Here is a 23503-nt window from a genome sequence, read left to right as displayed (position 1 = left end):
CACAGTAATCGTCAAAAATAAGAAAATAAGGTCATATAGATCACGGTCCCGCGTCATCCTTGTCACGTGGCGCAAAAATATATTTAAAAAGGGGAATGCAACACGAGGACTTCCCAGGAGGTCACCCATCCTAGTACTACTCTCGCCCAAGCACGCTTAACTTCGGAGTTCTGATGGGATCCGGTGCTTTAGTGCTGGTATGATCGCATCCGTCATGCAACTATCTATTTGTTCCTTATGGTTGCCCCTACTACTACTACTACTACTACTACTACTAGTCGTTGGGTGTGAAACGCGGTGGGAAAAGTCACACAGTAATCGTCAAAAATAAGGAAATGAGGTCATATAGATCACGCTCCCGCGTCATCCTTGTCACGTGGCGCAAAAATAGAGGTCACCCATCCTAGTACTACTCTCGCCCAAGCACGCTTAACTTCGGAGTTCTGATGGGATCCGGTGCTTTAGTGCTGGTATGATCGCATCTGACATGCAACTATCTATTTGTTCCTTATGCTTGCCCCTACTACTACTACTACTACTACTACTACTAGTCGTTGGGTGTCAAGCGCGGTGGGAAAAGTCACACAGTAATCGTCAAAAATAAGAAAATGAGGTCATATAGATCACGCTCCCGCGTCATCCTTGTCACGTGGCACAAAAATATATTTAAAAAGGGGAATGCAACACGAGGACTTCCCAGGAGGTCACCCATCCTAGTACTACTCTCGCCCAAGGACGCTTAACTTCGGAGTTCTGATGGGATCCGTTGCTTTAGTGCTGGTATGATCGCATCCGACATGCAACTATCTATTTGTTCCTTATGCTTGCCCCTACTACTACTACTACTACTACTACTAGTCGTTGGGTGTCAAGCGCGGTGGGAAAAGTCACACAGTAATCGTCAAAAATAAGAAAATGAGGTCATATAGATCACGCTCCCGCGTCATCCTTGTCACGTGGCGCAAAAATATATTTAAAAAGGGGAATGCAACACGAGGACTTCCCAGGAGGTCACCCATCCTAGTACTACTCTCACCCAAGCACGCTTAACTTCGGAGTTCTGATGGGATCCGGTGCTTTAGTGTTGGTATGATCGCATCCGACATGCAACTATCTATTTGTTCCTTATGCTTGCCCCTACTACTACTACTACTAGTCGTTGGGTGTCAAGCGCGGTGGGAAAAGTCACACAGTAATCGTCAAAAATAAGAAAATAAGGTCATATAGATCACGGTCCCGCGTCATCCTTGTCACGTGGCGCAAAAATATATTTAAAAAGGGGAATGCAACACGAGGACTTCCCAGGAGGTCACCCATCCTAGTACTACTCTCGCCCAAGCACGCTTAACTTCGGAGTTCTGATGGGATCCGGTGCTTTAGTGCTGGTATGATCGCATCCGACATGCAACTATCTATTTGTTCCTTATGGTTGCCCCTACTACTACTACTACTACTACTACTACTACTACTAGTCGTTGGGTGTGAAACGCGGTGGGAAAAGTCACACAGTAATCGTCAAAAATAAGTAAATGAGGTCATATAGATCACGCTCCCGCGTCATCCTTGTCACGTGGCGCAAAAATATATTTAAAAAGGGGAATGCAACACGAGGACTTCCCAGGAGGTCACCCATCCTAGTACTACTCTCGCCCAAGCACGCTTAACTTCGGAGTTCTGATGGGATCCGGTGCTTTAGTGCAGTTATGATCGCATCCGACATGCAACTATCTATTTGTTCCTTATGCTTGCCCCTACTACTACTACTACTACTAGTCGTTGGGTGTCAAGCACGGTGGGAAAAGTCACACAGTAATCGTCAAAAATAAGAAAATGAGGTCATATAGATCACGCTCCCGCGTCATCCTTGTCACGTGGCGCAAAAATATATTTAAAAAGGGGAATGCAACACGAGGACTTCCCAGGAGGTCACCCATCCTAGTACTACTCTCGCCCAAGCACGCTTAACTTCGGAGTTCTGATGGGATCCGGTGCTTTAGTGCTGGTATGATCGCATCCGACATGCAACTATCTATTTGTTCCTTATGCTTGCCCCTACTACTACTACTACTACTATTACTACTACTACTACTAGTCGTTGGGTGTCAAGCGCGGTGGGAAAAGTCACACAGTAATCGTCAAAAATAAGAAAATGAGGTCATATAGATCACGCTCCCGCGTCATCCTTGTCACGTGGCGCAAAAATAGAGGTCACCCATCCTAGTACTACTCTCGCCCAAGCACGCTTAACTTCGGAGTTCTGATGGGATCCGGTGCTTTAGTGCTCGTATGATCGCATCCGACATGCAACTATCTATTTGTTCCTTATGCTTGCCCCTACTACTACTACTACTACTACTACTACTAGTCGTTGGGTGTCAAGCGCGGTGGGAAAAGTCACACAGTAATCGTCAAAAATAAGAAAGTGAGGTCATATAGATCACGCTCCCGCGTCATCCTTGTCACGTGGCGCAAAAATATATTTAAAAAGGGGAATGCAACACGAGGACTTCCCAGGAGGTCACCCATCCTAGTACTACTCTCGCCCAAGCACGCTTAACTTCGTAGTTCTGATGGGATCCGGTGCTTTAGTGCTGGTATGATCGCATCCGACATGCAACTATCTATTTGTTCCTTATGCTTGCCCCTACTACTACTACTACTACTAGTCGTTGGGTGTCAAGCGCGGTGGGAAAAGTCACACAGTAATCGTCAAAAATAAGAAAATGAGGTCATATAGATCACGCTCCCGCGTCATCCTTGTCACGTGGCGCAAAAATATATTTAAAAAGGGGAATGCAACACGAGGACTTCCCAGGAGGTCACCCATCCTAGTACTACTCTCACCCAAGCACGCTTAACTTCGGAGTTCTGATGGGATCCGGTGCTTTAGTGCTGGTATGATCGCATCCGACATGCAACTATCTATTTGTTCCTTATGCTTGCCCCTACTACTACTACTACTAGTCGTTGGGTGTCAAGCGCGGTGGGAAAAGTCACACAGTAATCGTCAAAAATAAGAAAATAAGGTCATATAGATCACGGTCCCGCGTCATCCTTGTCACGTGGCGCAAAAATATATTTAAAAAGGGGAATGCAACACGAGGACTTCCCAGGAGGTCACCCATCCTAGTACTACTCTCGCCCAAGCACGCTTAACTTCGGAGTTCTGATGGGATCCGGTGCTTTAGTGCTGGTATGATCGCATCCGTCATGCAACTATCTATTTGTTCCTTATGGTTGCCCCTACTACTACTACTACTACTACTACTACTAGTCGTTGGGTGTGAAACGCGGTGGGAAAAGTCACACAGTAATCGTCAAAAATAAGGAAATGAGGTCATATAGATCACGCTCCCGCGTCATCCTTGTCACGTGGCGCAAAAATAGAGGTCACCCATCCTAGTACTACTCTCGCCCAAGCACGCTTAACTTCGGAGTTCTGATGGGATCCGGTGCTTTAGTGCTGGTATGATCGCATCTGACATGCAACTATCTATTTGTTCCTTATGCTTGCCCCTACTACTACTACTACTACTACTACTACTACTAGTCGTTGGGTGTCAAGCGCGGTGGGAAAAGTCACACAGTAATCGTCAAAAATAAGAAAATGAGGTCATATAGATCACGCTCCCGCGTCATCCTTGTCACGTGGCACAAAAATATATTTAAAAAGGGGAATGCAACACGAGGACTTCCCAGGAGGTCACCCATCCTAGTACTACTCTCGCCCAAGGACGCTTAACTTCGGAGTTCTGATGGGATCCGTTGCTTTAGTGCTGGTATGATCGCATCCGACATGCAACTATCTATTTGTTCCTTATGCTTGCCCCTACTACTACTACTACTACTACTACTAGTCGTTGGGTGTCAAGCGCGGTGGGAAAAGTCACACAGTAATCGTCAAAAATAAGAAAATGAGGTCATATAGATCACGCTCCCGCGTCATCCTTGTCACGTGGCGCAAAAATATATTTAAAAAGGGGAATGCAACACGAGGACTTCCCAGGAGGTCACCCATCCTAGTACTACTCTCACCCAAGCACGCTTAACTTCGGAGTTCTGATGGGATCCGGTGCTTTAGTGTTGGTATGATCGCATCCGACATGCAACTATCTATTTGTTCCTTATGCTTGCCCCTACTACTACTACTACTAGTCGTTGGGTGTCAAGCGCGGTGGGAAAAGTCACACAGTAATCGTCAAAAATAAGAAAATAAGGTCATATAGATCACGGTCCCGCGTCATCCTTGTCACGTGGCGCAAAAATATATTTAAAAAGGGGAATGCAACACGAGGACTTCCCAGGAGGTCACCCATCCTAGTACTACTCTCGCCCAAGCACGCTTAACTTCGGAGTTCTGATGGGATCCGGTGCTTTAGTGCTGGTATGATCGCATCCGACATGCAACTATCTATTTGTTCCTTATGGTTGCCCCTACTACTACTACTACTACTACTACTACTACTAGTCGTTGGGTGTGAAACGCGGTGGGAAAAGTCACACAGTAATCGTCAAAAATAAGTAAATGAGGTCATATAGATCACGCTCCCGCGTCATCCTTGTCACGTGGCGCAAAAATATATTTAAAAAGGGGAATGCAACACGAGGACTTCCCAGGAGGTCACCCATCCTAGTACTACTCTCGCCCAAGCACGCTTAACTTCGGAGTTCTGATGGGATCCGGTGCTTTAGTGCAGTTATGATCGCATCCGACATGCAACTATCTATTTGTTCCTTATGCTTGCCCCTACTACTACTACTACTACTAGTCGTTGGGTGTCAAGCACGGTGGGAAAAGTCACACAGTAATCGTCAAAAATAAGAAAATGAGGTCATATAGATCACGCTCCCGCGTCATCCTTGTCACGTGGCGCAAAAATATATTTAAAAAGGGGAATGCAACACGAGGACTTCCCAGGAGGTCACCCATCCTAGTACTACTCTCGCCCAAGCACGCTTAACTTCGGAGTTCTGATGGGATCCGGTGCTTTAGTGCTGGTATGATCGCATCCGACATGCAACTATCTATTTGTTCCTTATGCTTGCCCCTACTACTACTACTACTACTATTACTACTACTACTACTAGTCGTTGGGTGTCAAGCGCGGTGGGAAAAGTCACACAGTAATCGTCAAAAATAAGAAAATGAGGTCATATAGATCACGCTCCCGCGTCATCCTTGTCACGTGGCGCAAAAATAGAGGTCACCCATCCTAGTACTACTCTCGCCCAAGCACGCTTAACTTCGGAGTTCTGATGGGATCCGGTGCTTTAGTGCTCGTATGATCGCATCCGACATGCAACTATCTATTTGTTCCTTATGCTTGCCCCTACTACTACTACTACTACTACTACTACTAGTCGTTGGGTGTCAAGCGCGGTGGGAAAAGTCACACAGTAATCGTCAAAAATAAGAAAGTGAGGTCATATAGATCACGCTCCCGCGTCATCCTTGTCACGTGGCGCAAAAATATATTTAAAAAGGGGAATGCAACACGAGGACTTCCCAGGAGGTCACCCATCCTAGTACTACTCTCGCCCAAGCACGCTTAACTTCGTAGTTCTGATGGGATCCGGTGCTTTAGTGCTGGTATGATCGCATCCGACATGCAATTATCTATTTGTTCCTTATGCTTGCCCCTACTACTACTACTAGTCGTTGGGTGTCAAGCACGGTGGGAAAAGTCACACAGTAATCGTCAAAAATAAGAAAATGAGGTCATATAGATCACGCTCCCGCGTCATCCTTGTCACGTGGCGCAAAAATATATTTAAAAAGGGGAATGCAACACGAGGACTTCCCAGGAGGTCACCCATCCTAGTACTACTCTCGCCCAAGCACGCTTAACTTTGGAGTTCTGATGGGATCCGGTGCTTTAGTGCTGGTATGATCACATCCGACATGCAACTATCTATTTGTTCCTTATGCTTGCCCCTACTACTACTACTACTGCTACTACTACTACTAGTCGTTGGGTGTCAAGCGCGGTGGGAAAAATCACACAGTAATCGTCAAAAATAAGAAAATGAGGTCATATAGATCACGCTACCGCGTCATCCTTGTCACGTGGCGCAAAAATATATTTAAAAAGGGGAATGCAACACGAGGACTTCCCAGGAGGTCACCCATCCTAGTACTACTCTCGCCCAAGCACGCTTAACTTCGGAGTTCTGATGGGATCCGGTGCTTTAGTGCTGGTATGATCGCATCCGACATGCAACTATCTATTTGTTCCTTATGCTTGCCCCTACTACTACTACTACTACTAGTCGTTGGGTGTCAAGCGCGGTGGGAAAAGTCACACAGTAATCGTCAAAAATAAGAAAATGAGGTCATATAGATCACGCTCCCGCGTCATCCTTGTCACGCGGCGCAAAAATATATTTAAAAAGGGGAATGCAACACGAGGACTTCCCAGGAGGTCACCCATCCTAGTACTACTCTCGCCCAAGCACGCTTAACTTCGGAGTTCTGATGGGATCCGGTGCTTTAGTGCTGGTATGATCGCATCCGACATGCAACTATCTATTTGTTCCTTATGCTTGCCCCTACTACTACTACTACTACTACTAGTCGTTGGGTGTCAAGCGCGGTGGGAAAAGTCACACAGTAATCGTCAAAAATAAGAAAATGAGGTCATATAGATCACGGTCCCGCGTCATCCTTGTCACGTGGCGCAAAAATATATTTAAAAAGGGGAATGCAACACGAGGACTGAGGTCACCCATCCTAGTACTACTCTCGCCCAAGCACGCTTAACTTCGGAGTTCTGATGGGATCCGGTGCTTTAGTGCTGGTATGATCGCATCCGACATGCAACTATCTATTTGTTCCTTATGCTTGCCCCTACTACTACTACTACTACTACTAGTACTAGTCGTTGGGTGTCAAGCGCGGTGGGAAAAGTCACACAGTAATCGTCAAAAATAAGAAAATGAGGTCATATAGATCACGCTCCCGCGTCATCCTTGTCACGTGGCGCAAAAATATATTTAAAAAGGGGAATGCAACACGAGGACTGAGGTCACCCATCCTAGTACTACTCTCGCCCAAGTACGCTTAACTTCGGAGTTCTGATGGGATCCGGTGCTTTAGTGCTGGTATGATCGCATCCGACATGCAACTATCTATTTGTTCCTTATGCTTGCCCCTACTACTACTACTACTACTACTAGTCGTTGGGTGTCAAGCGCGGTGGGAAAAGTCACACAGTAATCGTCAAAAATAAGAAAATGAGGTCATATAGATCACGCTCCCGCGTCATCCTTGTCACGTGGCGCAAAAATATATTTAAAAAGGGGAATGCAACACGAGGACTTCCCAGGAGGTCACCCATCCTAGTACTACTTTCGCCCAAGCACGCTTAACTTCGGAGTTCTGATGGGATCCGGTGCTTTAGTGCTGGTATGATCGCATCCGACATGCAACTATCTATTTGTTCCTTATGCTTGCCCCTACTACTACTACTACTACCACTACTACTACTAGTCGTTGGGTGTCAAGCGCGGTGGGAAAAGTCACACAGTAATCGTCAAAAATAAAAAAATGAGGTCATATAGATCACGCTCCCGCGTCATCCTTGTCACGTGGCGCAAAAATATATTTAAAAAGGGGAATGCAACACGAGGACTTCCCAGGAGGTCGCCCAAGCACGCTTAACTTCGGAGTTCTGATGGGATCCGGTGCTTTAGTGCTGGTATGATCGCATCCGACATGCAACTATCTATTTGTTCCTTATGCTTACCCCTACTACTACTACTACTACTACTACTACTACTACTAGTCGTTGGGTGTCAAGCGCGGTGGGAAAAGTCACACAGTAATCGTCAAAAATAAGAAAATGAGGTCATATAGATCACGCTCCCGCGTCATCCTTGTCACGTGGCGCAAAAATATATTTAAAAAGGGGAATACAACACGAGGACTTCCCAGGAGGTCACCCATCCTAGTACTACTCTCGCCCAAGCACGCTTAACTTCGGAGTTCTGATGAGATCCGGTGCTTTAGTGCTGGTATGATCGCATCCGACATGCAACTATCTATTTGTTCCTTATGCTTTCCCCTACTACTACTACTACTACAACTACTACTACTACTACTACAACTACTACTACTACTACTACTACTACTACTACTACTACTACTACTACTAGTCGTTGGGTGTCAAGCGCGGTGGGAAAAGTCACACAGTAATCGTCAAAAATAAGAAAATGAGGTCATATAGATCACGCTCCCGTGTCATCCTTGTCACGTGGCGCAAAAATAGAGGTCACCCATCCTAGTACTACTCTCGCCCAAGCACGCTTAACTTCGGAGTTCTGATGGGATCCGGTGCTTTAGTGCTGGTATGATCGCATCCGACATGCAACTATCTATTTGTTCCTTATGTTTGCCCCTACTACTACTACTACTACTACTACTACTAGTCGTTGGGTGTCAAGCGCGGTGGGAAAAGTCACACAGTAATCGTCAAAAATAAGAAAATGAGGTCATATAGATCACGCTCCCGCGTCATCCTTGTCACGCGGCGCAAAAATATATTTAAAAAGGGGAATGCAACACGAGGACTTCCCAGGAGGTCACCCATCCTAGTACTACTCTCGCCCAAGCACGCTTAACTTCGGAGTTCTGATGGGATCCGGTGATTTAGTGCTGGTATGATAGCATCCGACATGCAACTATCTATTTGTTCCTTATGCTTGCCCCTACTACTACTACTACTACTAGTCGTTGGGTGTCAAGCGCGGTGGGAAAAGTCACACAGTAATCGTCAAAAATAAGAAAATCAGGTCATATAGATCACGGTCCCGCGTCATCCTTGTCACATGGCGCAAAAATATATTTAAAAAGGGGAATGCAACACGAGGACTGAGGTCACCCATCCTAGTACTACTCTCGCCCAAGCACGCTTAACTTCGGAGTTCTGATGGGATCCGGTGCTTTAGTGCTGGTATGATCGCATCCGACATGCAACTATCTATTTGTTCCTTATGCTTTCCCGTACTACTACTACTACTACTACTACTACTACTACTACTAGTAGTCGTTGGGTGTCAAGCGCGGTGGGAAAAGTCACACAGTAATCGTCAAAAATAAGAAAATGAGGTCATATAGATCACGGTCCCGCGTCATCCTTGTCACGTGGCGCAAAAATATATTTAAAAAGGGAAATGCAACACGAGGACTTCCCAGGAGGTCACCCATCCTAGTACTACTCTCGCCCAAGCACGCTTAACTTCGGAGTTCTGATGGGATCCGGTGCTTTAGTGCTGTTATGATCGCATCCGACATGCAACTATCTATTTGTTCCTTATGCTTGCCCCTACTACTACTACTACTACTACTAGTCGTTGGGTGTCAAGCGCGGTGGGAAAAGTCACACAGTGATCGTCAAAAATAAGAAAATGAGGTCATATAGATCACGCTCCCGCGTCATCCTTGTCACGTGGCGCAAAAATATATTTAAAAAGGGGAATGCAACACGAGGACTTCCCAGGAGGTCACCCATCCTAGTACTACTCTCGCCCAAGCACGCTTAACTTCGGAGTTCTGATGGGATCCGGTGCTTTAGTGCTGGTATGATCGCATCCGACATGCAACTATCTATTTGTTCCTTATGCTTGCCCCTACTACTACTACTACTACAACTACTACTACTACTACTACTACAACTACTACTACTACTACTACTACTACTACTACTACTACTACTACTACTAGTCGTTGGGTGTCAAGCGCGGTGGGAAAAGTCACACAGTAATCGTCAAAAATAAGAAAATGAGGTCATATAGATCACGCTCCCGCGTCATCCTTGTCACGTGGCGCAAAAATAGAGGTCACCCATCCTAGTACTACTCTCGCCCAAGCACGCTTAACTTCGGAGTTCTGATGGGATCCGGTGCTTTAGTGCTGGTATGATCGCATCCGACATGCAACTATCTATTTGTTCCTTATGCTTGCCCCTACTACTACTACTACTACTACTACTACTACTAGTCGTTGGGTGTCAAGCGCGGTGGGAAAAGTCACACAGTAATCGTCAAAAATAAGAAAATGAGGTCATATAGATCACGCTCCCGCATCATCCTTGTCACGTGGCGCAAAAATATATTTAAAAAGGGGAATGCAACACGAGGACTTCCCAGGAGGTCACCCATCCTAGTACTACTCTCGCCCAACCACGCTTAACTTCGGAGTTCTGATGGGATCCGGTGCTTTAGTGCTGGTATGATCGCATCCGACATGCAACTATCTATTTGTTCCTTATGCTTGCCCCTACTACTACTACTACTACTACTACTAGTCGTTGGGTGTCAAGCGCGGTGGGAAAAGTCACACAGTAATCGTCATAAATAAGAAAATGAGGTCATATAGATCACGCTCCCGCGTCATCCTTGTCACGTGGCGCAAAAATATATTTAAAAAGGGGAATGCAACACGAGGACTTCCGACATGCAACTATCTATTTGTTCCTTATGCTTGCCCCTACTACTACTACTACTACTACCACTACTACTACTAGTCGTTGGGTGTCAAGCGTGGTGGGAAAAGTCACACAGTAATCGTCAAAAATAAGAAAATGAGGTCATATAGATCACGCTCCCGCGTCATCCTTGTCACGTGGCGCAAAAATATATTTAAAAAGGGGAATGCAACACAAGGACTTCCCACGAGGTCACCCATCCTAGTACTACTCTCGCCCAAGCACGCTTAACTTCAGAGTTCTAATGGGATCCGGTGCTTTAGTGCTGGTATGATCACATCCGACATGCAACTATCTATTTGTTCCTTATGCTGGCCCCTACTACTACTACTACTACTATTACTACTACTACTACTACTAGTCGTTGGGTGTCAAGCGCGGTGGGAAAAGTCACACAGTAATCGTCAAAAATAAGAAAATGAGGTCATATAGATCACGCTCCCGCGTCATCCTTGTCACGTGGCGCAAAAATATATTTAAAAAGGGGAATGCAACACGAGGACTTCCGAGGAGGTCACCCATCCTAGTACTACTCTCGCCCAAGCACGCTTAACTTCGGAGTTCTGATGGGATCCGGTGCTTTAGTGCTGGTATGATCGCATCCGACATGCAACTATCTATTTGTTCCTTATGCTTGCCCCTACTACTACTACTACTACTAGTCGTTGGGTGTCAAGCGCGGTGGGAAAAGTCACACAGTAATCGTCAAAAATAAGAAAATGAGGTCATATAGATCACGGTCCCGCGTCATCCTTGTCACGTGGCGCAAAAATATATTTAAAAAGGGGAATGCAACACGAGGACTTCCCAGGAGGTCACCCATCCTAGTACTACTCTCGCCCAAGCACGCTTAACTTCGGAGTTCTGATGGGATCCGGTGCTTTAGTGCTGGTATGATCGCATCCGACATGCAACTATCTATTTGTTCCTTATGCTTGCCCCTACTACTACTACTACTACTACCACTACTACTACTAGTCGTTGGGTGTCAAGCGCGGTGGGAAAAGTCACACAGTAATCGTCAAAAATAAGAAAATGAGGTCATATAGATCACGCTCCCGCGTCATCCTTGTCACGTGGCGCAAAAATATATTTAAAAAGGGGAATGCAACACGAGGACTTCCCAGGAGGTCACCCATCCTAGTACTACTCTCGCCCAAGCACGCTTAACTTCAGAGTTCTGATGGGATCCGGTGCTTTAGTGTTGGTATGATCGGATCCGACATGCAACTATCTATTTGTTCCTTATGCTTGCCCTTACTACTACTACTACTACTAGTCGTTGGGTGTCAAGCGCGGTGGGAAAAGTCACACAATAATCGTCAAAAATAAGAAAATGAGGTCATATAGATCACGGTCCCGCGTCATCCTTGTCACGTGGCGCAAAAATATATTTAAAAAGGGGAATGCAACACGAGGACTTCCTGATCCGGTGCTTTAGTGCTGGTATGATCGCATCCGACATGCAACTATCTATTTGTTCCTTATGTTTGCCCCTACTACTACTACTACTACTACCACTACTACTACTAGTCGTTGGGTTTCAAGCGCGGTGGGAAAAGTCACACAGTAATTGTCAAAAATAAGAAAATGAGGTCATATAGATCACGCTCCCGCGTCATCCTTGTCACGTGGCGCAAAAATATATTTAAAAAGGGGAATGCAACACGAGGACTTCCGAGGAGGTCACCCATCCTAGTACTACTCTCGCACAAGCACGGTTAACTTCGGAGTTCTGATGGGATCCGGTGCTTTAGTGCTGGTATGATCGCATCCGACATGCAACTATCTATTTGTTCCTTATGGTTTCCACTACTACTACTACTACTCCTACTACTACTACTACTACTACTACTACTACTACTACTATTAGTCGTTGGGTGTCAAGCGCGGTGGGAAAAGTCACACAGTAATCGTCAAAAATAAGAAAATGAGGTCATATAGATCACGGTCCCGCGTCATCCTTGTCACGTGGCGCAAAAATATATCTAAAAAGGGGAATGCAACACGAGGACTTCCCAGGAGGTCACCCATCCTAGTACTACTCTCGCCCAAGCACGCTTAACTTCGGAGTTCTGATGGGATCCGGTGCTTTAGTGCTGGTATGATCGCATCCGACATGCAACTATCTATTTGTTCCTTATGCTTTCCCCTACTACTACTACTACTACTACTACTACTACTACTACTACTACTACTACTACTACTATTAGTCGTTGGTGTCAAGCGCGGTGGGAAAAGTCACACAGTAATCGTCAAAAATAAGAAAATGAGGTCATATAGATCACGGTCCCGCGTCATCCTTGTCACGTGGCGCAAAAATATATTTAAAAAGGGGAATGCAACACGAGGACTTCCCAGGAGGTCACCCATCCTAGTACTACTCTCGCCCAAGCACGCTTAACTTCGGAGTTCTGATGGGATCCGGTGCTTTAGTGCTGGTATGATCGCATCCGACATGCAACTATCTATTTGTTCCTTATGCTTGCCCCTACTACTACTACTACTACTACTAGTCGTTGGGTGTCAAGCGCGGTGGAAAAAGTCACACAGTAATCGTCAAAAATAAGAAAATGAGGTCATATAGATCACGCTCCCGCGTCATCCTTGTCACGTGGCGCAAAAATATATTTAAAAAGGGGAATGCAACACGAGGACTTCCCAGGAGGTCACCCATCCTAGTACTACTCTCGCCCAAGCACGCTTAACTTCGAAGTTCTGATGGGATCCGGTGCTTTAGTGCTGGTATGATCGCATCCGACATGCAACTATCTATTTGTTCCTTATGCTTTCCCCTACTACTACTACTCCTACTACTACTACTACTACTACTACTACTACTACTACTACTACTACTACTATTAGTCGTTGGGTGTCAAGCGCGGTGGGAAAATTCACACAGTAATCGTCAAAAATAAGAAAATGAGGTCATATAGATCACGGTCCCGCGTCATCCTTGTCACGTGGCGCAAAAATATATTTCAAAAGGGGAATGCAACACGAGGACTTCCCAGGAGGTCACCCATCCTAGTACTACTCTCGCCCAAGCACGCTTAACTTCGGAGTTCTGATGGGATCCGGTGCTTTAGTGCTGGTATGATCGCATCCGACATGCAACTATCTATTTGTTCCTTATGCTTTCCCCTACTACTACTACTACTCCTACTACTACTACTACTACTACTACTACTACTACTACTACTATTAGTCGTTGGGTGTCAAGCGCGGTGGGAAAAGTCACACAGTAATCGTCAAAAATAAGAAAATGAGGTCATATAGATCACGGTCCCGCGTCATCCTTGTCACGTGGCGCAAAAATATATTTAAAAAGGGGAATGCAACACGAGGACTTCCCAGGAGGTCACCCATCCTAGTACTACTCTCGCACAAGCACGCTTAACTTCGTAGTTCTGATGGGATCCGGTGCTTTAGTGCTGGTATGATCGCATCCGACATGCAACTATCTATTTGTTCCTTATGCTTGCCCCGACTACTACTACTACTAGTCGTTGGATGTCAAGCGCGGTGGGAAAAGTCACACAGTAATCGTCAAAAATAAGAAAATGAGGTCATATAGATCACGCTCCCGCGTCATCCTTGTCACGTGGCGCAAAAATATATTTAAAAAGAGGAATGCAACACGAGGACTTCCCAGGAGGTCACCCATCCTAGTACTACTCTCGCCCAAGCACGCTTAACTTCGAAGTTCTGATGGGATCCGGTGCTTTAGTGCTGGTATGATCGCATCCGACATGCAACTATCTATTTGTTCCTTATGCTTTCCCCTACTACTACTACTACTACTCCTACTCCTACTACTACTACTACTACTATTAGTCGTTGGGTGTCAAGCGCGGTGGGAAAAGTCACACAGTAATCGTCAAAAATAAGAAAATGAGGTCATATAGATCACGGTCCCGCGTCATCCTTGTCACGTGGGGCAAAAATATATTTAAAAAGGGGAATGCAACACGAGGACTTCCCAGGAGGTCACCCATCCTAGTACTACTCTCGCCCAAGCACGCTTAACTTCGGAGTTCTGATGGGATCCGGTGCTTTAGTGCTGGTATGATCACATCCGACATGCAACTATCTATTTGTTCCTTATGCTTGCCCCTACTACTACTACTACTACTACTACTACTACTAGTCGTTGGGTGTCAAGCGCGGTGGGAAAAGTCACACAGTAATCGTCAAAAATAAGAAAATGAGGTCATATAGATCACGGTCCCGCGTCATCCTTGTCACGTGGCGCAAAAATATATTTAAAAAGGGGAATGCAACACGAGGACTTCCCAGGAGGTCACCCATCCTAGTACTACTCTCGCCCAAGCATGGTTAACTTCGAAGTTCTGATGGGATCCGGTGCTTTAGTGCTGGTATGATCGCATCCGACATGCAACTATCTATTTGTTCCTTATGCTTGCCCCTACTACTACTACTACTACCACTACTACTACTAGTCGTTGGGTTTCCAGCGCGGTGGGAAAAGTCACACAGTAATCGTCAAAAATAAGAAAATGAGGTCATATAGATCACGCTCCCGCGTCATCCTTGTCACGTGGCGCAAAAATATATTTAAAAAGGGGAATGCAACACAAGGACTTCCGAGGAGGTCACCCATCCTAGTACTACTCTCGCCCAAGCACGCTTAACTTCGGAGTTCTGATGGGATCCGGTGCTTTAGTGCTGGTATGATCGCATCCGACATGCAACTATCTATTTGTTCCTTATGCTTGCCCCTACTACTACTACTACTACTAGTCGTTGGGTGTCAAGCGCGGTGGGAAAAGTCACACAGTAATCGTCAAAAATAAGAAAATGAGGTCATATAGATCACGCTCCCGCGTCATCCTTGTCACGTGGCGCAAAAATATATTTAAAAAGGGGAATGCAACACGAGGACTTCCCAGGAGGTCACCCATCCTAGTACTACTCTCGCCCAAGCACGCTTAACTTCGGAGTTCTGATGGGATCCGGTGCTTTAGAGCTGGTATGATCGCATCCGACATGCAACTATCTATTTGTTCCTTATGCTTGCCCCTACTACTACTACTACTACTACTACTACTACTACTACTACTAGTCGTTGGGTGTCAAGCGCGGTGGGAAAAGTCACACAGTAATCGTCAAAAATAAGAAAATGAGGTCATATAGATCACGGTCCCGCGTCATCCTTGTCACGTGGCGCAAAAATATATTTAAAAAGGAGAATGCAACACGAGGACTTCCCAGGAGGTCACCCATCCTAGTACTACTCTCGCCCAAGCACGGTTAACTTCGGAGTTCTGATGGGATCCGGTGCTTTAGTGCTGGTATGATCGCATCCGACATGCAACTATCTATTTGTTCCTTATGCTTGCCCCTACTACTACTACTACTACCACTACTACTACTAGTCGTTGGGTTTCAAGCGCGGTGGGAAAAGTCACACAGTAATCGTCAAAAATAAGAAAATGAGGTCATATAGATCACGCTCCCGCGTCATCCTTGTCACGTGGCGCAAAAATATATTTAAAAAGGGGAATGCAACACGAGGACTTCCGAGGAGGTCACCCATCCTAGTACTACTCTCGCCCAAGCACGCTTAACTTCGGAGTTCTGATGGGATCCGGTGCTTTAGTGCTGGTATGATCGCATCCGACATGCAACTATCTATTTGTTCCTTATGCTTGCCCCTACTACTACTACTACTACTAGTCGTTGGGTGTCAAGCGCGGTGGGAAAAGTCACACAGTAATCGTCAAAAATAAGAAAATGAGGTCATATAGATCACGCTCCCGCGTCATCCTTGTCACGTGGCGCAAAAATATATTTAAAAAGGGGAATGCAACACGAGGACTTCCCAGGAGGTCACCCATCCTAGTACTACTCTCGCCCAAGCACGCTTAACTTCGGAGTTCTGATGGGATCCGGTGCTTTAGTGCTGGTATGATCGCATCCGACATGCAACTATCTATTTGTTCCTTATGCTTTCCCCTACTACTACTACTACTCCTACTACTACTACTACTACTACTACTACTACTACTACTACTACTACTATTAGTCGTTGGGTGTCAAGCGCGGTGGGAAAAGTCACACAGTAATCGTCAAAAATAAGAAAATGAGGTCATATAGATCACGGTCCCGCGTCATCCTTGTCACGTGGCGCAAAAATATATTTAAAAAGGGGAATGCAACACGAGGACTTCCCAGGAGGTCACCCATCCTAGTACCACTCTCGCCCAAGCACGCTTAACTTCGGAGTTCTGATGGGATCCGGTGCTTTAGTGCTGGTATGATCGCATCCGACATGCAACTATCTATTTGTTCCTTATGCTTGCCCCTACTACTACTACTACTACTAGTCGTTGGGTGTCAAGCGCGGTGGGAAAAGTCACACAGTAATCGTCAAAAATAAGAAAATGAGGTCATATAGATCACGCTCCCGCGTCATCCTTGTCACGTGGCGCAAAAATATATTTAAAAAGGGGAATGCAACACGAGGACTTCCCAGGAGGTCACCCATCCTAGTACTACTCTCGCCCAAGCACGCTTAACTTCGGAGTTCTGATGGGATTCGGTGCTTTAGTGCTGGTATGATTACATCCGACATGCAACTATCTATTTGTTCCTTATGCTTGCCCCTACTACTACTACTACTACTACTACTAGTCGTTGGGTGTCAAGCGCGGTGGGAAAAGTCACATAGTAATCGTCAAAAATAAGAAAATGAGGTCATATAGATCACGCTCCCGCGTCATCCTTGTCACGTGGCGCAAAAATATATTTTAAAAGGGGAATGCAACACAAGGACTTCCCTAGTACTACTCTCGCCCAAGCACGCTTAACTTCGTAGTTCTGATGGAATCCGGTGCTTTAGTGCTGGTATGATCGCATCCGACATGCTACTATCTATTTGTTCCTTATGCTTGCCCCTACTACTACTACTACTACTACTACTACTACTACTACTACTAGTCGTTGGGTGTCAAGCGCGGTGGGAAAAGTCACACAGTAATCGTCAAAAATAAGAAAATGAGGTCATATAGATCACGCTCCCGCGTCATCCTTGTCACGTGGCGCAAAAATATATTTAAAAAGGGGAATGAAACACGAGGACTTCCCAGGAGGTCACCCATCCTATTACTTCTCTCGCCCAAGCACGCTTAACTTTGGAGTTCTGATTGGATTCGGTGCTTTAGTGCTGGTATGATCGCATCCGACATGCAACTATCTATTTGTTCCTTATGCTTGCCCCTACTACTACTACTACTACTACTACTACTACTACTACTACTAGTCGTTGGGTGTCAAGCGCGGTGGGAAAAGTCACACTGTAATCGTCAAAAATAAGAAAATGAGGTCATATAGATCACGGTTCCGCGTCATCCTTGTCACGTGGCGCAAAAATATATTTAAAAAGGGGAATGCAACACGAGGACTTCCCAGGAGGTCACCCATCCTAGTACTACTCTCGCCCAAGCAGGCTTAACTTCGGAGTTCTGATGGGATCCGGTGCTTTAGTGCTGGTATGATCGCATCCGACATGCAACTATCTATTTGTTCCTTATGCTTGCCCCTACTACTACTACTACTACTACTACTACTACTAGTCGTTGGGTGTCAAGCGCGGTGGGAAAAGTCACACAATAATCGTCAAAAATAAGAAAATGAGGTCATATAGATCACGCTCCCGCGTCATCCTTGTCACGTGGCGCAAAAATATATTTAAAAAGGGGAATGCAACACAAGGACTTCCCAGTAGGTCACCCATCCTAGTAGTACTCTCGCCCAAGCACGCTTAACTTCGGAGTTCTGATGGGATCCAGTGCTTTAGTGCTGGTATGATCGCATCCGACATGCAACTATCTATTTGTTCCTTATGCTTGCCCCTACTACTACTACTACTACTACTAGTCGTTGGGTGTCAAGCGCGGTGGGAAAAGTCACACAGTAATCGTCAAAAATAAGAAAATGAGGTCATATAGATCACGGTCCCGCGTCATCCTTGTCACGTGGCGCAAAAATATATTTATAAAGGGGAATGCAACACGAGGACTTCCAGGAGGTCACCCATCCTAGTACTACTCTCGCCCAAGCACGCTTAACTTCGGAGTTCTGATGGGATCCGGTGCTTTAGTGCTGGTATGATCGCATCCGACATGCAACTATCTATTTGTTCCTTATGCTTGCCCCTACTACTACTACTACTACTACTAGTCGTTGGGTGTCAAGCGCGGTGGGAAAAGTCACACAGTAATCGTCAAAAATAAGAAAATGAGGTCACATAGATCACGCTCCCGCGTCATCCTTGTCACGTGGCGCAAAAATATATTTAAAAAGGGGAATGCAACACGAGGACTTCCTAGGAGGTCACCCATCCTAGTACTACTCTCGCCCAAGCACGCTTAACTTCGGAGTTCTGATGGGATCCGGTGCTTTAGTGCTGGTATGATCACATCCGACATGCAACTATCTATTTGTTCCTTATGCTTGCCCCTACTACTACTACTACTACTACTACTAGTCGTTGGGTGTCAAGCGCGGTGGGAAAAGTCACACAGTAATCGTCAAAAATAAGAAAATGAGGTCATATAGATCACGCTCCCGCGTCATCCTTGTCACGTGGCGCAAAAATATATTTAAAAAGGGGAATGCAACACAAGGACTTCCCAGGAGGTCACCCATCCTAGTACTACTCTCGCCCAAGCACGCTTAACTTCGGAGTTCTGATGGGATCCGGTGCTTTAGAGCTGGTATGATCGCATCCGACATGCAACTATCTATTTGTTCCTTATGCTTGCCCCTACTACTACTACTACTACTACTACTACTACTACTACTACTAGTCGTTGGGTGTCAAGCGCGGTGGGAAAAGTCACACAGTAATCGTCAAAAATAAGAAAATGAGGTCATATAGATCACGGTCCCGCGTCATCCTTGTCACGTGGCGCAAAAATATATTTAAAAAGGAGAATGCAACACGAGGACTTCCCAGGAGGTCACCCATCCTAGTACTACTCTCGCCCAAGCACGGTTAACTTCGGAGTTCTGATGGGATCCGGTGCTTTAGTGCTGGTATGATCGCATCCGACATGCAACTATCTATTTGTTCCTTATGCTTGCCCCTACTACTACTACTACTACCACTACTACTACTAGTCGTTGGGTTTCAAGCGCGGTGGGAAAAGTCACACAGTAATCGTCAAAAATAAGAAAATGAGGTCATATAGATCACGCTCCCGCGTCATCCTTGTCACGTGGCGCAAAAATATATTTAAAAAGGGGAATGCAACACGAGGACTTCCGAGGAGGTCACCCATCCTAGTACTACTCTCGCCCAAGCACGCTTAACTTCGGAGTTCTGATGGGATCCGGTGCTTTAGTGCTGGTATGATCGCATCCGACATGCAACTATCTATTTGTTCCTTATGCTTGCCCCTACTACTACTACTACTACTAGTCGTTGGGTGTCAAGCGCGGTGGGAAAAGTCACACAGTAATCGTCAAAAATAAGAAAATGAGGTCATATAGATCACGCTCCCGCGTCATCCTTGTCACGTGGCGCAAAAATATATTTAAAAAGGGGAATGCAACACGAGGACTTCCCAGGAGGTCACCCATCCTAGTACTACTCTCGCCCAAGCACGCTTAACTTCGGAGTTCTGATGGGATCCGGTGCTTTAGTGCTGGTATGATCGCATCCGACATGCAACTATCTATTTGTTCCTTATGCTTTCCCCTACTACTACTACTACTCCTACTACTACTACTACTACTACTACTACTACTACTACTACTACTACTACTATTAGTCGTTGGGTGTCAAGCGCGGTGGGAAAAGTCACACAGTAATCGTCAAAAATAAGAAAATGAGGTCATATAGATCACGGTCCCGCGTCATCCTTGTCACGTGGCGCAAAAATATATTTAAAAAGGGGAATGCAACACGAGGACTTCCCAGGAGGTCACCCATCCTAGTACCACTCTCGCCCAAGCACGCTTAACTTCGGAGTTCTGATGGGATCCGGTGCTTTAGTGCTGGTATGATCGCATCCGACATGCAACTATCTATTTGTTCCTTATGCTTGCCCCTACTACTACTACTACTACTACTAGTCGTTGGGTGTCAAGCGCGGTGGGAAAAGTCACACAGTAATCGTCAAAAATAAGAAAATGAGGTCATATAGATCACGCTCCCGCGTCATCCTTGTCACGTGGCGCAAAAATATATTTAAAAAGGGGAATGCAACACGAGGACTTCCCAGGAGGTCACCCATCCTAGTACTACTCTCGCCCAAGCACGCTTAACTTCGGAGTTCTGATGGGATTCGGTGCTTTAGTGCTGGTATGATTACATCCGACATGCAACTATCTATTTGTTCCTTATGCTTGCCCCTACTACTACTACTACTACTACTACTAGTCGTTGGGTGTCAAGCGCGGTGGGAAAAGTCACATAGTAATCGTCAAAAATAAGAAAATGAGGTCATATAGATCACGCTCCCGCGTCATCCTTGTCACGTGGCGCAAAAATATATTTTAAAAGGGGAATGCAACACAAGGACTTCCCTAGTACTACTCTCGCCCAAGCACGCTTAACTTCGTAGTTCTGATGGAATCCGGTGCTTTAGTGCTGGTATGATCGCATCCGACATGCTACTATCTATTTGTTCCTTATGCTTGCCCCTACTACTACTACTACTACTACTACTACTACTACTACTACTAGTCGTTGGGTGTCAAGCGCGGTGGGAAAAGTCACACAGTAATCGTCAAAAATAAGAAAATGAGGTCATATAGATCACGCTCCCGCGTCATCCTTGTCACGTGGCGCAAAAATATATTTAAAAAGGGGAATGAAACACGAGGACTTCCCAGGAGGTCACCCATCCTATTACTTCTCTCGCCCAAGCACGCTTAACTTTGGAGTTCTGATTGGATTCGGTGCTTTAGTGCTGGTATGATCGCATCCGACATGCAACTATCTATTTGTTCCTTATGCTTGCCCCTACTACTACTACTACTACTACTACTACTACTACTACTACTAGTCGTTGGGTGTCAAGCGCGGTGGGAAAAGTCACACTGTAATCGTCAAAAATAAGAAAATGAGGTCATATAGATCACGGTTCCGCGTCATCCTTGTCACGTGGCGCAAAAATATATTTAAAAAGGGGAATGCAACACGAGGACTTCCCAGGAGGTCACCCATCCTAGTACTACTCTCGCCCAAGCAGGCTTAACTTCGGAGTTCTGATGGGATCCGGTGCTTTAGTGCTGGTATGATCGCATCCGACATGCAACTATCTATTTGTTCCTTATGCTTGCCCCTACTACTACTACTACTACTACTACTACTACTACTAGTCGTTGGGTGTCAAGCGCGGTGGGAAAAGTCACACAATAATCGTCAAAAATAAGAAAATGAGGTCATATAGATCACGCTCCCGCGTCATCCTTGTCACGTGGCGCAAAAATATATTTAAAAAGGGGAATGCAACACAAGGACTTCCCAGTAGGTCACCCATCCTAGTAGTACTCTCGCCCAAGCACGCTTAACTTCGGAGTTCTGATGGGATCCAGTGCTTTAGTGCTGGTATGATCGCATCCGACATGCAACTATCTATTTGTTCCTTATGCTTGCCCCTACTACTACTACTACTACTACTAGTCGTTGGGTGTCAAGCGCGGTGGGAAAAGTCACACAGTAATCGTCAAAAATAAGAAAATGAGGTCATATAGATCACGGTCCCGCGTCATCCTTGTCACGTGGCGCAAAAATATATTTATAAAGGGGAATGCAACACGAGGACTTCCAGGAGGTCACCCATCCTAGTACTACTCTCGCCCAAGCACGCTTAACTTCGGAGTTCTGATGGGATCCGGTGCTTTAGTGCTGGTATGATCGCATCCGACATGCAACTATCTATTTGTTCCTTATGCTTGCCCCTACTACTACTACTACTACTACTAGTCGTTGGGTGTCAAGCGCGGTGGGAAAAGTCACACAGTAATCGTCAAAAATAAGAAAATGAGGTCACATAGATCACGCTCCCGCGTCATCCTTGTCACGTGGCGCAAAAATATATTTAAAAAGGGGAATGCAACACGAGGACTTCCTAGGAGGTCACCCATCCTAGTACTACTCTCGCCCAAGCACGCTTAACTTCGGAGTTCTGATGGGATCCGGTGCTTTAGTGCTGGTATGATCACATCCGACATGCAACTATCTATTTGTTCCTTATGCTTGCCCCTACTACTACTACTACTACTACTACTAGTCGTTGGGTGTCAAGCGCGGTGGGAAAAGTCACACAGTAATCGTCAAAAATAAGAAAATGAGGTCATATAGATCACGCTCCCGCGTCATCCTTGTCACGTGGCGCAAAAATATATTTAAAAAGGGGAATGCAACACAAGGACTTCCCAGGAGGTCACCCATCCTAGTACTACTCTCGCCCAAGCACGCTTAACTTCGTAGTTCTGATGGGATCCGGTGCTTTAGTGCTGGTATGATCGCATCCGACATGCTACTATCTATTTGTTCTTTATGCTTGCCCCTACTACTACTACTACTACTAGTCGTTGGGTGTCAAGCGCGGTGGGAAAAGTCACACAGTAATCGTCAAAAATAAGAAAATGAGGTCATATAGATCACGCTCCCGCGTCATCCTTGTCACGTGGCGCAAAAATATATTTAAAAAGGGGAATGCAACACAAGGACTTCCCAGGAGGTCACCCATCCTAGTACTTCTCTCGCCCAAGCACGCTTAACTTCGGAGTTCTGATGGGATTCGGTGCTTTAGTGCTGGTATGATCGCATCCGACATGCAACTATCTATTTGTTCCTTATGCTTGCCCCTACTACTACTACTACTACTACTACTACTACTACTACTACTACTACTACTACTACTACTACTACTACTAGTCGTTGGGTGTCAAGCGCGGTGGGAAAAGTCACACTGTAATCGTCAAAAATAAGAAAATGAGGTCATATAGATCACGGTCCCGCGTCATCCTTGTCACGT

General features: G+C 45.7%; 62 non-coding genes and 12 pseudogenes across 62 annotated transcripts; all 74 read right to left on the bottom strand.

The window, feature by feature from the left end:
- Positions 1-92: 92 nt before the first annotated feature.
- On the bottom strand, positions 93-211 carry LOC123434683. Its single transcript, XR_006625960.1, has one exon. It is a non-coding gene; the product is annotated as a 5S ribosomal RNA (ribosomal RNA).
- Positions 212-371: 160 nt separating this feature from the next.
- LOC123433469 lies at positions 372-484 on the bottom strand (annotated as a pseudogene).
- A 191-nt stretch (positions 485-675) lies between these two features.
- On the bottom strand, positions 676-794 carry LOC123431949. Its single transcript, XR_006623554.1, has one exon. It is a non-coding gene; the product is annotated as a 5S ribosomal RNA (ribosomal RNA).
- A 188-nt stretch (positions 795-982) lies between these two features.
- On the bottom strand, positions 983-1101 carry LOC123431659. The gene has a single exon (XR_006623248.1). It is a non-coding gene; the product is annotated as a 5S ribosomal RNA (ribosomal RNA).
- A 179-nt stretch (positions 1102-1280) lies between these two features.
- Positions 1281-1399, bottom strand: LOC123434681. Its single transcript, XR_006625959.1, has one exon. It is a non-coding gene; the product is annotated as a 5S ribosomal RNA (ribosomal RNA).
- A 197-nt stretch (positions 1400-1596) lies between these two features.
- On the bottom strand, positions 1597-1715 carry LOC123438404. The gene has a single exon (XR_006629547.1). It is a non-coding gene; the product is annotated as a 5S ribosomal RNA (ribosomal RNA).
- A 182-nt stretch (positions 1716-1897) lies between these two features.
- On the bottom strand, positions 1898-2016 carry LOC123434680. Its single transcript, XR_006625958.1, has one exon. It is a non-coding gene; the product is annotated as a 5S ribosomal RNA (ribosomal RNA).
- Positions 2017-2185: 169 nt separating this feature from the next.
- LOC123433596 lies at positions 2186-2298 on the bottom strand (annotated as a pseudogene).
- Positions 2299-2489: 191 nt separating this feature from the next.
- LOC123438313 lies at positions 2490-2608 on the bottom strand. The gene has a single exon (XR_006629463.1). It is a non-coding gene; the product is annotated as a 5S ribosomal RNA (ribosomal RNA).
- Positions 2609-2790: 182 nt separating this feature from the next.
- On the bottom strand, positions 2791-2909 carry LOC123436331. Its single transcript, XR_006627560.1, has one exon. It is a non-coding gene; the product is annotated as a 5S ribosomal RNA (ribosomal RNA).
- A 179-nt stretch (positions 2910-3088) lies between these two features.
- Positions 3089-3207, bottom strand: LOC123434679. Its single transcript, XR_006625957.1, has one exon. It is a non-coding gene; the product is annotated as a 5S ribosomal RNA (ribosomal RNA).
- A 160-nt stretch (positions 3208-3367) lies between these two features.
- LOC123433468 lies at positions 3368-3480 on the bottom strand (annotated as a pseudogene).
- A 194-nt stretch (positions 3481-3674) lies between these two features.
- On the bottom strand, positions 3675-3793 carry LOC123431948. Its single transcript, XR_006623553.1, has one exon. It is a non-coding gene; the product is annotated as a 5S ribosomal RNA (ribosomal RNA).
- A 188-nt stretch (positions 3794-3981) lies between these two features.
- On the bottom strand, positions 3982-4100 carry LOC123431658. Its single transcript, XR_006623247.1, has one exon. It is a non-coding gene; the product is annotated as a 5S ribosomal RNA (ribosomal RNA).
- A 179-nt stretch (positions 4101-4279) lies between these two features.
- On the bottom strand, positions 4280-4398 carry LOC123434678. The gene has a single exon (XR_006625956.1). It is a non-coding gene; the product is annotated as a 5S ribosomal RNA (ribosomal RNA).
- Positions 4399-4592: 194 nt separating this feature from the next.
- Positions 4593-4711, bottom strand: LOC123438403. Its single transcript, XR_006629546.1, has one exon. It is a non-coding gene; the product is annotated as a 5S ribosomal RNA (ribosomal RNA).
- A 182-nt stretch (positions 4712-4893) lies between these two features.
- On the bottom strand, positions 4894-5012 carry LOC123434677. The gene has a single exon (XR_006625955.1). It is a non-coding gene; the product is annotated as a 5S ribosomal RNA (ribosomal RNA).
- Positions 5013-5181: 169 nt separating this feature from the next.
- Positions 5182-5294, bottom strand: LOC123433593 (annotated as a pseudogene).
- Positions 5295-5485: 191 nt separating this feature from the next.
- LOC123438311 lies at positions 5486-5604 on the bottom strand. Its single transcript, XR_006629461.1, has one exon. It is a non-coding gene; the product is annotated as a 5S ribosomal RNA (ribosomal RNA).
- A 176-nt stretch (positions 5605-5780) lies between these two features.
- LOC123437325 lies at positions 5781-5899 on the bottom strand. Its single transcript, XR_006628512.1, has one exon. It is a non-coding gene; the product is annotated as a 5S ribosomal RNA (ribosomal RNA).
- Positions 5900-6093: 194 nt separating this feature from the next.
- Positions 6094-6212, bottom strand: LOC123434676. The gene has a single exon (XR_006625954.1). It is a non-coding gene; the product is annotated as a 5S ribosomal RNA (ribosomal RNA).
- Positions 6213-6394: 182 nt separating this feature from the next.
- On the bottom strand, positions 6395-6513 carry LOC123434674. The gene has a single exon (XR_006625952.1). It is a non-coding gene; the product is annotated as a 5S ribosomal RNA (ribosomal RNA).
- Positions 6514-6698: 185 nt separating this feature from the next.
- LOC123433386 lies at positions 6699-6811 on the bottom strand (annotated as a pseudogene).
- A 191-nt stretch (positions 6812-7002) lies between these two features.
- Positions 7003-7115, bottom strand: LOC123433408 (annotated as a pseudogene).
- A 185-nt stretch (positions 7116-7300) lies between these two features.
- Positions 7301-7419, bottom strand: LOC123437004. The gene has a single exon (XR_006628208.1). It is a non-coding gene; the product is annotated as a 5S ribosomal RNA (ribosomal RNA).
- Positions 7420-7613: 194 nt separating this feature from the next.
- On the bottom strand, positions 7614-7711 carry LOC123433566 (annotated as a pseudogene).
- Positions 7712-7908: 197 nt separating this feature from the next.
- LOC123437506 lies at positions 7909-8027 on the bottom strand. Its single transcript, XR_006628682.1, has one exon. It is a non-coding gene; the product is annotated as a 5S ribosomal RNA (ribosomal RNA).
- Positions 8028-8247: 220 nt separating this feature from the next.
- LOC123433470 lies at positions 8248-8360 on the bottom strand (annotated as a pseudogene).
- A 191-nt stretch (positions 8361-8551) lies between these two features.
- Positions 8552-8670, bottom strand: LOC123437995. Its single transcript, XR_006629154.1, has one exon. It is a non-coding gene; the product is annotated as a 5S ribosomal RNA (ribosomal RNA).
- Positions 8671-8852: 182 nt separating this feature from the next.
- LOC123433385 lies at positions 8853-8965 on the bottom strand (annotated as a pseudogene).
- A 203-nt stretch (positions 8966-9168) lies between these two features.
- On the bottom strand, positions 9169-9287 carry LOC123438879. Its single transcript, XR_006629995.1, has one exon. It is a non-coding gene; the product is annotated as a 5S ribosomal RNA (ribosomal RNA).
- Positions 9288-9472: 185 nt separating this feature from the next.
- LOC123434673 lies at positions 9473-9591 on the bottom strand. Its single transcript, XR_006625951.1, has one exon. It is a non-coding gene; the product is annotated as a 5S ribosomal RNA (ribosomal RNA).
- A 223-nt stretch (positions 9592-9814) lies between these two features.
- LOC123433512 lies at positions 9815-9927 on the bottom strand (annotated as a pseudogene).
- A 194-nt stretch (positions 9928-10121) lies between these two features.
- LOC123438145 lies at positions 10122-10240 on the bottom strand. The gene has a single exon (XR_006629304.1). It is a non-coding gene; the product is annotated as a 5S ribosomal RNA (ribosomal RNA).
- Positions 10241-10647: 407 nt separating this feature from the next.
- On the bottom strand, positions 10648-10766 carry LOC123431569. Its single transcript, XR_006623160.1, has one exon. It is a non-coding gene; the product is annotated as a 5S ribosomal RNA (ribosomal RNA).
- A 203-nt stretch (positions 10767-10969) lies between these two features.
- LOC123436299 lies at positions 10970-11088 on the bottom strand. The gene has a single exon (XR_006627529.1). It is a non-coding gene; the product is annotated as a 5S ribosomal RNA (ribosomal RNA).
- A 182-nt stretch (positions 11089-11270) lies between these two features.
- Positions 11271-11389, bottom strand: LOC123434672. The gene has a single exon (XR_006625950.1). It is a non-coding gene; the product is annotated as a 5S ribosomal RNA (ribosomal RNA).
- Positions 11390-11586: 197 nt separating this feature from the next.
- LOC123432841 lies at positions 11587-11705 on the bottom strand. Its single transcript, XR_006624412.1, has one exon. It is a non-coding gene; the product is annotated as a 5S ribosomal RNA (ribosomal RNA).
- A 436-nt stretch (positions 11706-12141) lies between these two features.
- LOC123432668 lies at positions 12142-12260 on the bottom strand. The gene has a single exon (XR_006624241.1). It is a non-coding gene; the product is annotated as a 5S ribosomal RNA (ribosomal RNA).
- A 221-nt stretch (positions 12261-12481) lies between these two features.
- On the bottom strand, positions 12482-12600 carry LOC123434671. The gene has a single exon (XR_006625949.1). It is a non-coding gene; the product is annotated as a 5S ribosomal RNA (ribosomal RNA).
- A 220-nt stretch (positions 12601-12820) lies between these two features.
- On the bottom strand, positions 12821-12939 carry LOC123434670. The gene has a single exon (XR_006625948.1). It is a non-coding gene; the product is annotated as a 5S ribosomal RNA (ribosomal RNA).
- A 185-nt stretch (positions 12940-13124) lies between these two features.
- LOC123436604 lies at positions 13125-13243 on the bottom strand. The gene has a single exon (XR_006627820.1). It is a non-coding gene; the product is annotated as a 5S ribosomal RNA (ribosomal RNA).
- Positions 13244-13473: 230 nt separating this feature from the next.
- LOC123434669 lies at positions 13474-13592 on the bottom strand. The gene has a single exon (XR_006625947.1). It is a non-coding gene; the product is annotated as a 5S ribosomal RNA (ribosomal RNA).
- A 224-nt stretch (positions 13593-13816) lies between these two features.
- LOC123432629 lies at positions 13817-13935 on the bottom strand. The gene has a single exon (XR_006624202.1). It is a non-coding gene; the product is annotated as a 5S ribosomal RNA (ribosomal RNA).
- A 179-nt stretch (positions 13936-14114) lies between these two features.
- Positions 14115-14233, bottom strand: LOC123436603. The gene has a single exon (XR_006627819.1). It is a non-coding gene; the product is annotated as a 5S ribosomal RNA (ribosomal RNA).
- A 212-nt stretch (positions 14234-14445) lies between these two features.
- Positions 14446-14564, bottom strand: LOC123435164. Its single transcript, XR_006626425.1, has one exon. It is a non-coding gene; the product is annotated as a 5S ribosomal RNA (ribosomal RNA).
- A 194-nt stretch (positions 14565-14758) lies between these two features.
- LOC123432354 lies at positions 14759-14877 on the bottom strand. The gene has a single exon (XR_006623941.1). It is a non-coding gene; the product is annotated as a 5S ribosomal RNA (ribosomal RNA).
- A 194-nt stretch (positions 14878-15071) lies between these two features.
- On the bottom strand, positions 15072-15190 carry LOC123437481. Its single transcript, XR_006628658.1, has one exon. It is a non-coding gene; the product is annotated as a 5S ribosomal RNA (ribosomal RNA).
- A 182-nt stretch (positions 15191-15372) lies between these two features.
- Positions 15373-15491, bottom strand: LOC123436181. The gene has a single exon (XR_006627414.1). It is a non-coding gene; the product is annotated as a 5S ribosomal RNA (ribosomal RNA).
- A 203-nt stretch (positions 15492-15694) lies between these two features.
- LOC123436890 lies at positions 15695-15813 on the bottom strand. Its single transcript, XR_006628097.1, has one exon. It is a non-coding gene; the product is annotated as a 5S ribosomal RNA (ribosomal RNA).
- Positions 15814-16007: 194 nt separating this feature from the next.
- On the bottom strand, positions 16008-16126 carry LOC123436297. Its single transcript, XR_006627527.1, has one exon. It is a non-coding gene; the product is annotated as a 5S ribosomal RNA (ribosomal RNA).
- Positions 16127-16308: 182 nt separating this feature from the next.
- LOC123434668 lies at positions 16309-16427 on the bottom strand. The gene has a single exon (XR_006625946.1). It is a non-coding gene; the product is annotated as a 5S ribosomal RNA (ribosomal RNA).
- Positions 16428-16657: 230 nt separating this feature from the next.
- On the bottom strand, positions 16658-16776 carry LOC123435892. The gene has a single exon (XR_006627137.1). It is a non-coding gene; the product is annotated as a 5S ribosomal RNA (ribosomal RNA).
- A 182-nt stretch (positions 16777-16958) lies between these two features.
- LOC123438676 lies at positions 16959-17077 on the bottom strand. Its single transcript, XR_006629806.1, has one exon. It is a non-coding gene; the product is annotated as a 5S ribosomal RNA (ribosomal RNA).
- Positions 17078-17265: 188 nt separating this feature from the next.
- LOC123433461 lies at positions 17266-17368 on the bottom strand (annotated as a pseudogene).
- Positions 17369-17571: 203 nt separating this feature from the next.
- On the bottom strand, positions 17572-17690 carry LOC123433397. Its single transcript, XR_006624902.1, has one exon. It is a non-coding gene; the product is annotated as a 5S ribosomal RNA (ribosomal RNA).
- Positions 17691-17893: 203 nt separating this feature from the next.
- Positions 17894-18012, bottom strand: LOC123437513. The gene has a single exon (XR_006628689.1). It is a non-coding gene; the product is annotated as a 5S ribosomal RNA (ribosomal RNA).
- A 194-nt stretch (positions 18013-18206) lies between these two features.
- On the bottom strand, positions 18207-18325 carry LOC123432381. The gene has a single exon (XR_006623966.1). It is a non-coding gene; the product is annotated as a 5S ribosomal RNA (ribosomal RNA).
- A 185-nt stretch (positions 18326-18510) lies between these two features.
- On the bottom strand, positions 18511-18628 carry LOC123438245. Its single transcript, XR_006629399.1, has one exon. It is a non-coding gene; the product is annotated as a 5S ribosomal RNA (ribosomal RNA).
- Positions 18629-18813: 185 nt separating this feature from the next.
- LOC123437037 lies at positions 18814-18932 on the bottom strand. Its single transcript, XR_006628240.1, has one exon. It is a non-coding gene; the product is annotated as a 5S ribosomal RNA (ribosomal RNA).
- Positions 18933-19120: 188 nt separating this feature from the next.
- LOC123437451 lies at positions 19121-19239 on the bottom strand. Its single transcript, XR_006628630.1, has one exon. It is a non-coding gene; the product is annotated as a 5S ribosomal RNA (ribosomal RNA).
- A 203-nt stretch (positions 19240-19442) lies between these two features.
- LOC123436889 lies at positions 19443-19561 on the bottom strand. Its single transcript, XR_006628096.1, has one exon. It is a non-coding gene; the product is annotated as a 5S ribosomal RNA (ribosomal RNA).
- A 194-nt stretch (positions 19562-19755) lies between these two features.
- LOC123436296 lies at positions 19756-19874 on the bottom strand. Its single transcript, XR_006627526.1, has one exon. It is a non-coding gene; the product is annotated as a 5S ribosomal RNA (ribosomal RNA).
- Positions 19875-20056: 182 nt separating this feature from the next.
- LOC123434667 lies at positions 20057-20175 on the bottom strand. Its single transcript, XR_006625945.1, has one exon. It is a non-coding gene; the product is annotated as a 5S ribosomal RNA (ribosomal RNA).
- Positions 20176-20408: 233 nt separating this feature from the next.
- LOC123435891 lies at positions 20409-20527 on the bottom strand. The gene has a single exon (XR_006627136.1). It is a non-coding gene; the product is annotated as a 5S ribosomal RNA (ribosomal RNA).
- Positions 20528-20712: 185 nt separating this feature from the next.
- On the bottom strand, positions 20713-20831 carry LOC123438674. The gene has a single exon (XR_006629805.1). It is a non-coding gene; the product is annotated as a 5S ribosomal RNA (ribosomal RNA).
- A 188-nt stretch (positions 20832-21019) lies between these two features.
- On the bottom strand, positions 21020-21122 carry LOC123433460 (annotated as a pseudogene).
- Positions 21123-21325: 203 nt separating this feature from the next.
- On the bottom strand, positions 21326-21444 carry LOC123433395. The gene has a single exon (XR_006624900.1). It is a non-coding gene; the product is annotated as a 5S ribosomal RNA (ribosomal RNA).
- A 203-nt stretch (positions 21445-21647) lies between these two features.
- Positions 21648-21766, bottom strand: LOC123437512. The gene has a single exon (XR_006628688.1). It is a non-coding gene; the product is annotated as a 5S ribosomal RNA (ribosomal RNA).
- Positions 21767-21963: 197 nt separating this feature from the next.
- LOC123432380 lies at positions 21964-22082 on the bottom strand. The gene has a single exon (XR_006623965.1). It is a non-coding gene; the product is annotated as a 5S ribosomal RNA (ribosomal RNA).
- A 185-nt stretch (positions 22083-22267) lies between these two features.
- LOC123438244 lies at positions 22268-22385 on the bottom strand. Its single transcript, XR_006629398.1, has one exon. It is a non-coding gene; the product is annotated as a 5S ribosomal RNA (ribosomal RNA).
- A 185-nt stretch (positions 22386-22570) lies between these two features.
- Positions 22571-22689, bottom strand: LOC123437036. The gene has a single exon (XR_006628239.1). It is a non-coding gene; the product is annotated as a 5S ribosomal RNA (ribosomal RNA).
- A 188-nt stretch (positions 22690-22877) lies between these two features.
- Positions 22878-22996, bottom strand: LOC123431640. The gene has a single exon (XR_006623228.1). It is a non-coding gene; the product is annotated as a 5S ribosomal RNA (ribosomal RNA).
- A 182-nt stretch (positions 22997-23178) lies between these two features.
- LOC123431728 lies at positions 23179-23297 on the bottom strand. Its single transcript, XR_006623317.1, has one exon. It is a non-coding gene; the product is annotated as a 5S ribosomal RNA (ribosomal RNA).
- Between the last annotated feature and the right edge of the window lie 206 nt (positions 23298-23503).

This window comes from Hordeum vulgare, chromosome 2H (genome assembly GCF_904849725.1).
Source record: "Hordeum vulgare subsp. vulgare chromosome 2H, MorexV3_pseudomolecules_assembly, whole genome shotgun sequence".
Lineage (NCBI taxonomy): Eukaryota > Viridiplantae > Streptophyta > Magnoliopsida > Poales > Poaceae > Hordeum > Hordeum vulgare.
The sequence above is the reverse complement of the archived record's forward strand: the minus strand, read 5'-3'. Positions and strand labels throughout refer to the sequence as shown.